Here is an 8,569-nt window from a genome sequence, read left to right as displayed (position 1 = left end):
AGTTTCCTGTACACCCACACAGGCAGAGGCAGAGGTAAGGCCTGTAGGAGGGTGTCAGGCTCTGTCAATCAGAGGACAACTATCTGGCACATGGTCCCTCATTCCTCTCCTGAGTTTTAGAGCTTCATATTTTCCCCCTACTCCTCCAGCTGATTAGAAAGTCTCTCGCTCTAAGTGCTGCTGTGAAGCGTAAAACGTGCACTGACAGGATTATTGTCACTTGATTTCTTCAAAGTACCAAAATAGAGATGGAATAATAGCATGGTGCACGTGCTGTGTGTCAACATACCCTCCATGATTCCACTCAGATTTAAAAACACAAACACATGTGGTGTAAACGCCTCTAAAGGGCAGAGAATACTCCAGATGGTTTAGTTGTGTAACATAAATGATCATATTTTCCTCTTGCAGTAATGGGAGGTTAACGCAGAGCACAACAAAGGGACAGATATTTTGGGCATTCATCTCGAGCAGCTTTGGATACTCCAAATCAGCTGCGAGTCCATGGCGTGCGTCATTGCGCAGCGGCGCGTCCAGCCCACAGTGGTTAATGGAAATCCGCTGACAGAGCACAACCAGTTGTTTGTGCGGGCATATGTGCGCGCGGATCAGCAGGTGCTGGTTTAACTGGGTGGAAGTCACACTGACATCAACGCACCGATCTGAGGAACCGCGCTCGACGTTACGGACTCTTATCTCCGGGATGCGCTGACATATGTGGCATGCACGCGACGATCTGCAGTTACAGGTAAAGTTCTGGTATTTACCTCAATGTCCTGGCTGATTTGTGTATTAAATCGTGGTGGCGTTCACATTTTGAAGGTGTTTTCTGTCTGTCTGGACCGCATGTTTTCTCACGAGCGCTCCTTTGAACAGCGCGTGCGGTCTGATGCGGGGTGGCTGCAAAAGTCTGAGGACGATTTAAACTTAAAAGTGTGCCAATATTCCTTTTATGTGACCGACATTACTCAAAGATGTATAGAAATAGTCATGTGGAGACAATGATTTCCCTCGGTGTTATACTTAACAGCCAAATATGCGCGCGTGCCTTTCTTTGCATCCTAGTGCGCGCGTGCATGCACGCATTCTTCTCCTTCCTAAATTCTGCTGCTTTCAATTAAATCTGCTCGTGCACGCTGCTGGTGCACCAGTGCGTAAACGATGTTCTTTCTGCATGTGAAGGAGGGTTAGGGAGTTAACGAGTTTGTGCTTCACTAAATCATTGATTGTTTTTCCTCATGCAGAGTTTTTTTTTTTTTCTTGAGGATTGTGTGCTGACCATAAAAAGAGCAACAATCAAGTGTTCCAATAGCGCTCATGGAGGAAACCTCTAATTGGAAACGGGGGTGGTTTTAAGCGTCGCAGTTACCAAAGTGCACAGAGGTGAAGGTCAGGAATGGATTTAATAGAGACCCTCAGGGTCGTGGGTTTGAATGGGGGAAGTAAATGGAGAATTTATCAGCGTTTACCAATACAACCTGCAGACGTTTACAAGCAGAGTTACCTTGAGATGTTCTGATCACGTGTGTTTAACCCAAAGGTGAGTGTATAAAACTAAACACCGGATGTTTACTATCTCATTTGGATGTGATATAAAGATCATGATGTGACCTGGCTGAAATGAAAACCTTTCTAAAGATTAAAGACAGGAAGTAAATGACATAGACCTCCCTTTATCAGTCAGTCCTAACTGAGAGAAATAAAACTTTACAATGAAAAAGATTATTTAACATCGGTGTCTCTTGAGTCTGTTGGAAAGTGTTTGAGAGAATCTGAATTTTAACATGAATCTATTTTATTCAGTGTATCTGTATTTCCAGTTTGAATCACAGGTCTGCATTAATAATGTGACTTCTCTTAGAAACTAATAATCTCCACGCTCTGAGCTACATTGGGCGCTCTGTCATATTCTCCTTTTGCCACACACAGTAGGCGTTTGCAATCCTGATGGATGAGATGAAATCATTTCACCTTTTTGAAACAGCTGTTTTCAGCAGAATACTTCCATGACTTGGATTTCCACTGAAACCATCCAACTGTTCTGGTCTGTTGGAGTCAAATCACGAGCTTGCATACTTGTCGATTATCTTAGTTTAAGACTGTCTCAGTATCAGAATCAGAACCACTGCAGTTCTTATCAGCGTACTTTAACCGGTCCTTCTCCAGCAGCTCTGTAACAGTTAAGATGTGGAGTCAACATACTAATGCTCTCAGCGAAGCAGTTATCCTTCTGAGATAAAATCTAATTAAAATCAGGCTAATGCTCCGTGAAGCCTTATGACGAGTTCTCCTCTCATTTCCTCCAACTGTATTTGCCACTTGATACTGCCTGTAATCAGCAGAATAAGCACAGATTGTGGGGTAATTGGTGCACATTTTGTTTTTCCACAAAGTGCCAGCTGCTGTTCAGAATGAGCGTCCCCAGTTAGGACAGACGGGCCGTCAGACGGAGACACAGGGACATTTACATGAGATAAAAGAAGAGATGAACTCCAGAGCTCGGGCTGTGTTTTTTTCTCCCCTCTCTGAGCGGATATGTGGCAGCATGCTTAATGGGTTTTTTTTTTAAGTTGTCTCAGTCTTTATTGATTTCCTGTTTGCTTCTTTTACCTGCTTATTGACTTCTTTCTGCGGTCTGGAAAACTCAATGGGGGCTCTGCTGTGTGTCACTAGAATGGAGGGTCGGTGATTCATCTTTGTCAGTTTACTCACATCTCTCGGGGCAGACGCAGACCTTCTGACCCTGCTCAGGAGCACTGCTCCTTCTATTTTTGTCACTTCTTAATATGCAGGTACAGAACTCTGTCAGCAGGGCCGTGTGGAGACGTCTTTACTGGACCTGTAACCTTCTCCTTTCAGCTGTTGCATGATTCTATTAAATTTGTTTCTCGTTCTTTAGACCAGTTTGCGTCGATGGTTTACTTTCACTGAGCTGTGATTTTTTGCAACAATCAGATAATTCACGTCTTATCAGTTAAATATCAATTTATTTTGGAAGACTGACCGTCTAACAAAGGTTTTGTGATCACGCTGATTAGATGGCGTTACCTTCAGCTTGTTTCCGTTTAGCTCAGAGCCCCCCCCCTCAGGAGAGTTCAGTTAGGAAGGGGCTGAAATGTCCCAAAGATGATCTAATGAGAAACTCAAAATGCAGGAAACACCAAAGTAGCTCGTCTTGAGCATGCAATGAGTGTTTAATGTAAAACAACAGCTAAATGTATCTCACACCAGCCAGGAGGGGATTTCTGGAGTCAACAGCAGCTCCAGACCTTCGTGGACTCTGTGTGTACGTGCCAGCTTCTGCAGGGCAGGTGCATCCTGGCAGCTGTCCCTCTCTGGTCCTTGTCTCCTGGGATCCGGCCTTGACTCAGTGGCCCACTGTCATGTGTCATCGGTCATATAATCTGATAGCGTAATTCCTTCTGCTGTTGTCCATTCTCAAGCTGTCACAGTGGCCAGGTGCGTTTTCAGATCAGTGCTTCTCCCTCAGGCTTTGTAAGGACTGCATGTGAAACATGACTAAAGCCCAGAGGCAAAGAGATGTACTGCATGCTTACTTAAGTGCCAATAGGTTTTTATTAAGGTCATCTGGTTATCTCTTTGTAGACTGTTCAATTAGAATATGCATGAATCATATTTTCTTTTCATTATAAATCCATCAAAACATTTCAAAAGACTAAACAATGCATTCTTAATGCAACATTATGGAGATTTGGTTTCATGTGGTTTGGCGCCCACCTCAGGTCGTTAAGTGCAACTGCACTATCATGTGAGGCTATCACGTAGCTGACCGTCATGCTGCCTGCCAAATACAAACAGGATCAGGCTTTACAGAACCAAACCGTACCAGACTGTACTGATCCAGACCGGACCGCTGTGTGGAAACGGGGCTTACGGTGCCTTCAGTTAATCAGCTCAGTGGACGGATGGCGTCTTCTCCACTGGGTTAGAAACCCGGGGAGTGGGGATAGATTTACAAACAGCATCTTGTGTTTTTTTCTTATCTGAGCCTTGGAGGTGGAAAATCAAATCACAGTCCATTAAAAGCTTTTTCCATTCCAGTTGTAGAATATAGTTAAACCTTTTAGCCTATTGGAAATCAGTGAATATCCCCCCTCAGAAATCTATATTGGTATTGGTCAGTATTGTCTCAAAAAAAGTGGAAACGATCTTCTCATCTGACTTAAAGGAGAAAAAACAAACAAACGTTCTTCTAGATATTGAACCCTCCCTTAAAAGGAAAGCCCTTCTTCCTCCTCCTCCTCCTACTCATTAAAACCACCTGTGCTGTAATTACATTTCTCCAGATTCCAGTATATATAAATATACAGAGCACTGTTGCTATCTCCTTCCAATTATAAAGCTGGGCAGTGGACTCTGGAGACTGTCAGGGAGTTTGAGAAGCAGCAGCAGTCACTCAGAGTCTGGACCGAGACGTCTCAACCTGCAGATCAAACAGGGGAGGAGCGACCCTCGCCTGGATGAGGTCCACAGAGTCCTGTTTCTGTGAGACGCTGCGTCAGTGTGCTTGAAAGAGAGAGAGAGAGAGAGAGAGAGAGAGACAGAGACAGAGACAGAGAGAGAGAGAGAGAGAGACAGAGAGAGAGAGAGAGAGACAGAGAGAGAGAGAGAGAGAGACAGAGAGAGAGAGAGAGAGAGAGACAGAGACAGAGAGAGAGAGAGACAGAGAGAGAGACAGAGACAGAGACAGAGAGAGAGAGACAGAGAGAGAGACAGAGAGAGAGAGAGAGACAGAGACAGAGAGAGAGACAGAGACAGAGAGAGAGAGAGACAGAGACAGAGAGAGAGAGACAGAGACAGAGAGAGAGAGACAGAGACAGAGAGAGAGACAGAGACAGAGAGAGAGAGACAGAGACAGAGAGAGAGACAGAGACAGAGAGAGAGGGTCTCTATGTGGAGGAGAGCTGCAGAGTCAAGTCCCTTTTTATGGTAAGAAATGTTGGTAAGAGAATAACAGCAAACTCAAAGACCTCACTGTGACCGCGTCCCGTAGATCCTTTGGATCTGATGAGGCTATTCGACTCACTTTTCTCCCCCATTACTGAGTCTGTAAGAGGATTTGAATTTCAAAGATTGTAGAAATTCTAAAGAAAAGGAGGCAGACTGAAGTTTGAGTGTGAAGAATGAGGACTTCTTTATATTTTATTCCTTTGTATTTTTATTTTCTTTAAAGTATGGAGGAATTGGGCAGAGACAAAAACTGTATTCCACATTTCATTCAAGTTCATTGTATTTGATTATATTTGGTGGACTGTATGAAACCATATAGTTTGGTGGAGCTCTGACTGTTCAGCCAGAGACTGTAACAGGAGCATCACACCTGATCAGGTCCCAAAAGTCCAGAGTCCTGAGTGGTCAGGACTAAGAGAAATAAATATGCGAGGCTCGAAGGTGCACACTGAACCTCGGGCCAACAGGACCACGCGAGGCTGGAGACGAAAAACCAGGAGACGCCAAGAAAAGCAAGAAGTCAGCAAAACTATCCGAAAGAGCAAAGACAGAAGACAGGTGAGCGGTCGACCAAGATTAAAGCATGAAATCAACGCTGGCTCTCACACTGGGTGAAGAACCATGTGCACTGAGTGGGTTTGTACTGTTGGATCACTGGTGAGCAGCGATGTGGGCGGGGCTTCAGGACACGAGTGGAGCAGAGGCAGGGTGAAAAGTGCTATCATAGTGATCTATCAGACTGTGCGATGTGATGCCGAGGCTCACAGCATTCTATCATTAAGTATTATTACTTCATGCATTTCTTACAATCCTAACATTAGGAGAGATTCCAGAAGTTTCCATGAACACATTCCTTAAAGCTCTGTGATGCCGAGGGACAACATTTCTCAGTAGTAATGAATAAATATGACAGCACTTTACGGCAACATTTTCGCTCTGAACACAACCTTGAGTTCAGAGTTCGTAAAAAGACGTGACATGAGAAAACTCCGACTTTCAAAGCTGCAAAGTTTTGCAACAGAAAGAATATTGTGTGCTATGATTAAGGAAAGACAGCTAGCGGCTGAGTTTGGGGCTGGGCTGGCGGCGATGAGGCCACAGAGGTTGACATGCTGCTGATGTGACTCATACAGTATGCCTTGAATAAGTACATTGAAGAGGGAAGAACATCCAGAGACTGAGAAGAAGTGACTCAGCTCTGCCTGACATGTCTTTTTATATTCGCCGCTGCCCTTTTCAAGTCCGTTTAATATCACGTTTCCAACAGTTCGAGAGACAGGCTTCACTCTGGAGGACTGCTACCCTTCATCCCATGCTGGAGTGTTCCTCACCTGGACGCTCAGGCAGGTGTCAGGAGAGATCCCAGCCTCACCTCCGGCACTGCTTTGATGATCAGGGTAAAAACAGTGGTAGTCAGCAGACAGCTCTCCTGTGTGTTCACTTACAGTCAGTGTGTTTCAGTGCAATCACTGATCATCAGGCCTAAAGAAAGGTGTGGTACTGACACGCTCTGTAGCCTGATGGCACGTCTTCCACTCATACTTGTCCTGATAAATGTTCATGAGTCCTGTATACGAGATCCAGACTCCACAGCCTTTACATACAGTGAGCACACACAGTTGTTTCTCATCTGCAGGGTCGGGGGTTCGATTCCCGGCACCTGCAGACATGTCCGATGCGTCCTTGAGCCAGACAACCAAAATTGCTCGTGCTGCTTCGTCTCATTGAGTGTGAATGTGTTTAAATGGATGATTTAATACTTCAGCAGCCTCTGTAATCAGTCTGTGAATTTAGCGTGAATCTGGAGGTGTGACTGCGCTTTGAGTATTCAGAAGACGAGAAAAGGAAAATACCAGCTCAAGCCCAGTAACCTAAAAGCAGACTGTCTGTGAACCCTCCTGAGTTGCTCGTGCACACTCGATAAACACAAAACATCATGAAGCAGTTTCACAGGTGCGTCTCTTATACAGAGTCCACAGCTTTTGTCAGGGTTAGAAATTAGCACTAACTATTCTGAATCAGGAGATAATTCATCAGAAGGAGCTCGTACGATTATAGAAAGTCTACCTGCATTCATCTTCTGGAAAAACGTGCAAGTTGTCAGCTGGCTACAAGTCTATTGCATTGATTCTGTGGAGGTTTCTTTGTCATGCGGTGGATTAAATTCCCCTTTAGATCAATATGTGCTGGCTGATGTTTCTATCAATGCACTGGAGCAAGCTAACAATCTGTTTTGCTGCTTTCAAGTACAACAAGCACTGCACATCTGAATTTTCCCTTTTTGCCTCCGACACAATCTGTTGTGTTCACACTCTTCCTTTATAACTTCTATTTTTAAAGGGGCCATATTATGAAACATTCACAGTGTGTTTGAACATTTATTTGGGTAACCTGAGAGTCTACTGATCCACAACATGTGGACTAAATCCATCCAGTCTTTAGTTTGTGGTCTGCAGGAGTCTGACAACACAGAGAGAAATGCTCCGTTTACAATCTGCTCTCCTTGTGATGTCACAGTGGGATTCTGGTTAAATAAGCCCCTCCCCTCCCCTGGTGTCTCCACACATAGGCTCCTCCCCCAGCCAAGAGATAAACTTTTGATCAGGTCCACCATTTTTATTCTCTCTATTGAAGGAGTGATGTCTACGGAGAAAACTCAGGGGGCGGGGCTTATTGTATTTAAAGAGACACACACACCAAACAGAGCGTTCAGAGAGAGCTGGTTTCTACAGAGTCTCAAACCTCCTCTGCTGCTTCATGTTATTAGGACCAAAGCTCAGAAACACAGATGTGTATATTATATACCTTATTTTAAGTGTTTAACATATAACACAATAAAATGCATCTGTCATTTAATAGCAATTATGTAAATAAGTCAGACAAGGTTCAAAAACCCATCCCCAGTCCCCTCGACAGTTCTCCATGTTACGTAACACGCTCTAATGTACCAGCTGAATGGCTTATTCAGACCTTTTAATCTATTACCATTCTGCATGTTTACATTATCATACTTAATGACGTTCCTCAGCAGGGCTCCAGACGTACAGTAAGTGCTGCATGAACGTAATGCACTAAACATGTAGTTAAAGTACCTTTCATTCAGATAGAACATGGAAGCTTTTAATCACAGGATCAAAAAAAAACATTATGCATTTTGTTTGAAAGATTTTTAGAGCTTTTGCATTTCCACTTATTTTTACAAAAGGCTGAAAATATATCCCAGCTAATCCTCGTAGCCGTGCTGTCCTCTGTGTTTGATTTCCAGCCCACTTTCTACATCCTGCAGTGCATCAGTCCAAGAGTCATACGCTTGTTTTCATACATTCTTAATCGAGCTTAAATTACTGTTGAGTGCTACACCGCAGAGTGCACTAAGAGCTGAACTGATGCAAGATTACAAGACTGATATGATTGAAGAAGAGAAATAATTCACTAATTATGATCACGACAAGGTTATGGAGTCTCTTTTTAAAGCTGGAAAAGAAAGTAAACCTTTTTTTATTAAACATTTTAAACACCCGTCTGTTCAGCTCTGCTGCATGTGCTGCAGACGAGGCTCAGAGCAAAGTAGACATGAAACGACCATGTACAGTCGATG

General features: G+C 43.9%; 1 protein-coding gene across 2 annotated transcripts in view; it reads left to right on the top strand.

The window, feature by feature from the left end:
- Positions 1-427: 427 nt before the first annotated feature.
- The window catches only part of LOC306836334 (gamma-aminobutyric acid receptor subunit pi), a 45,883-nt gene continuing 37,741 nt past the window's right edge, over positions 428-8,569 (top strand). The window contains exon 1 of one of the 2 annotated variants that reach the window (XM_079363358.1): positions 428-748. The gene's annotated coding sequence lies outside the window, so the exon portion shown is untranslated. Of the gene's footprint in view, positions 749-1,195; positions 1,541-8,569 lie in introns of those variants that run through there. The other variant, XM_079363359.1, reaches the window with a different exon arrangement.

Source organism: Symphodus melops (genome assembly GCF_947650265.1).
Source record: "Symphodus melops genome assembly, chromosome: 15".
Classification (NCBI taxonomy): Eukaryota; Metazoa; Chordata; class Actinopteri; order Labriformes; family Labridae; genus Symphodus; species Symphodus melops.
This window is presented reverse-complemented; position numbering and strand designations above follow the sequence as displayed.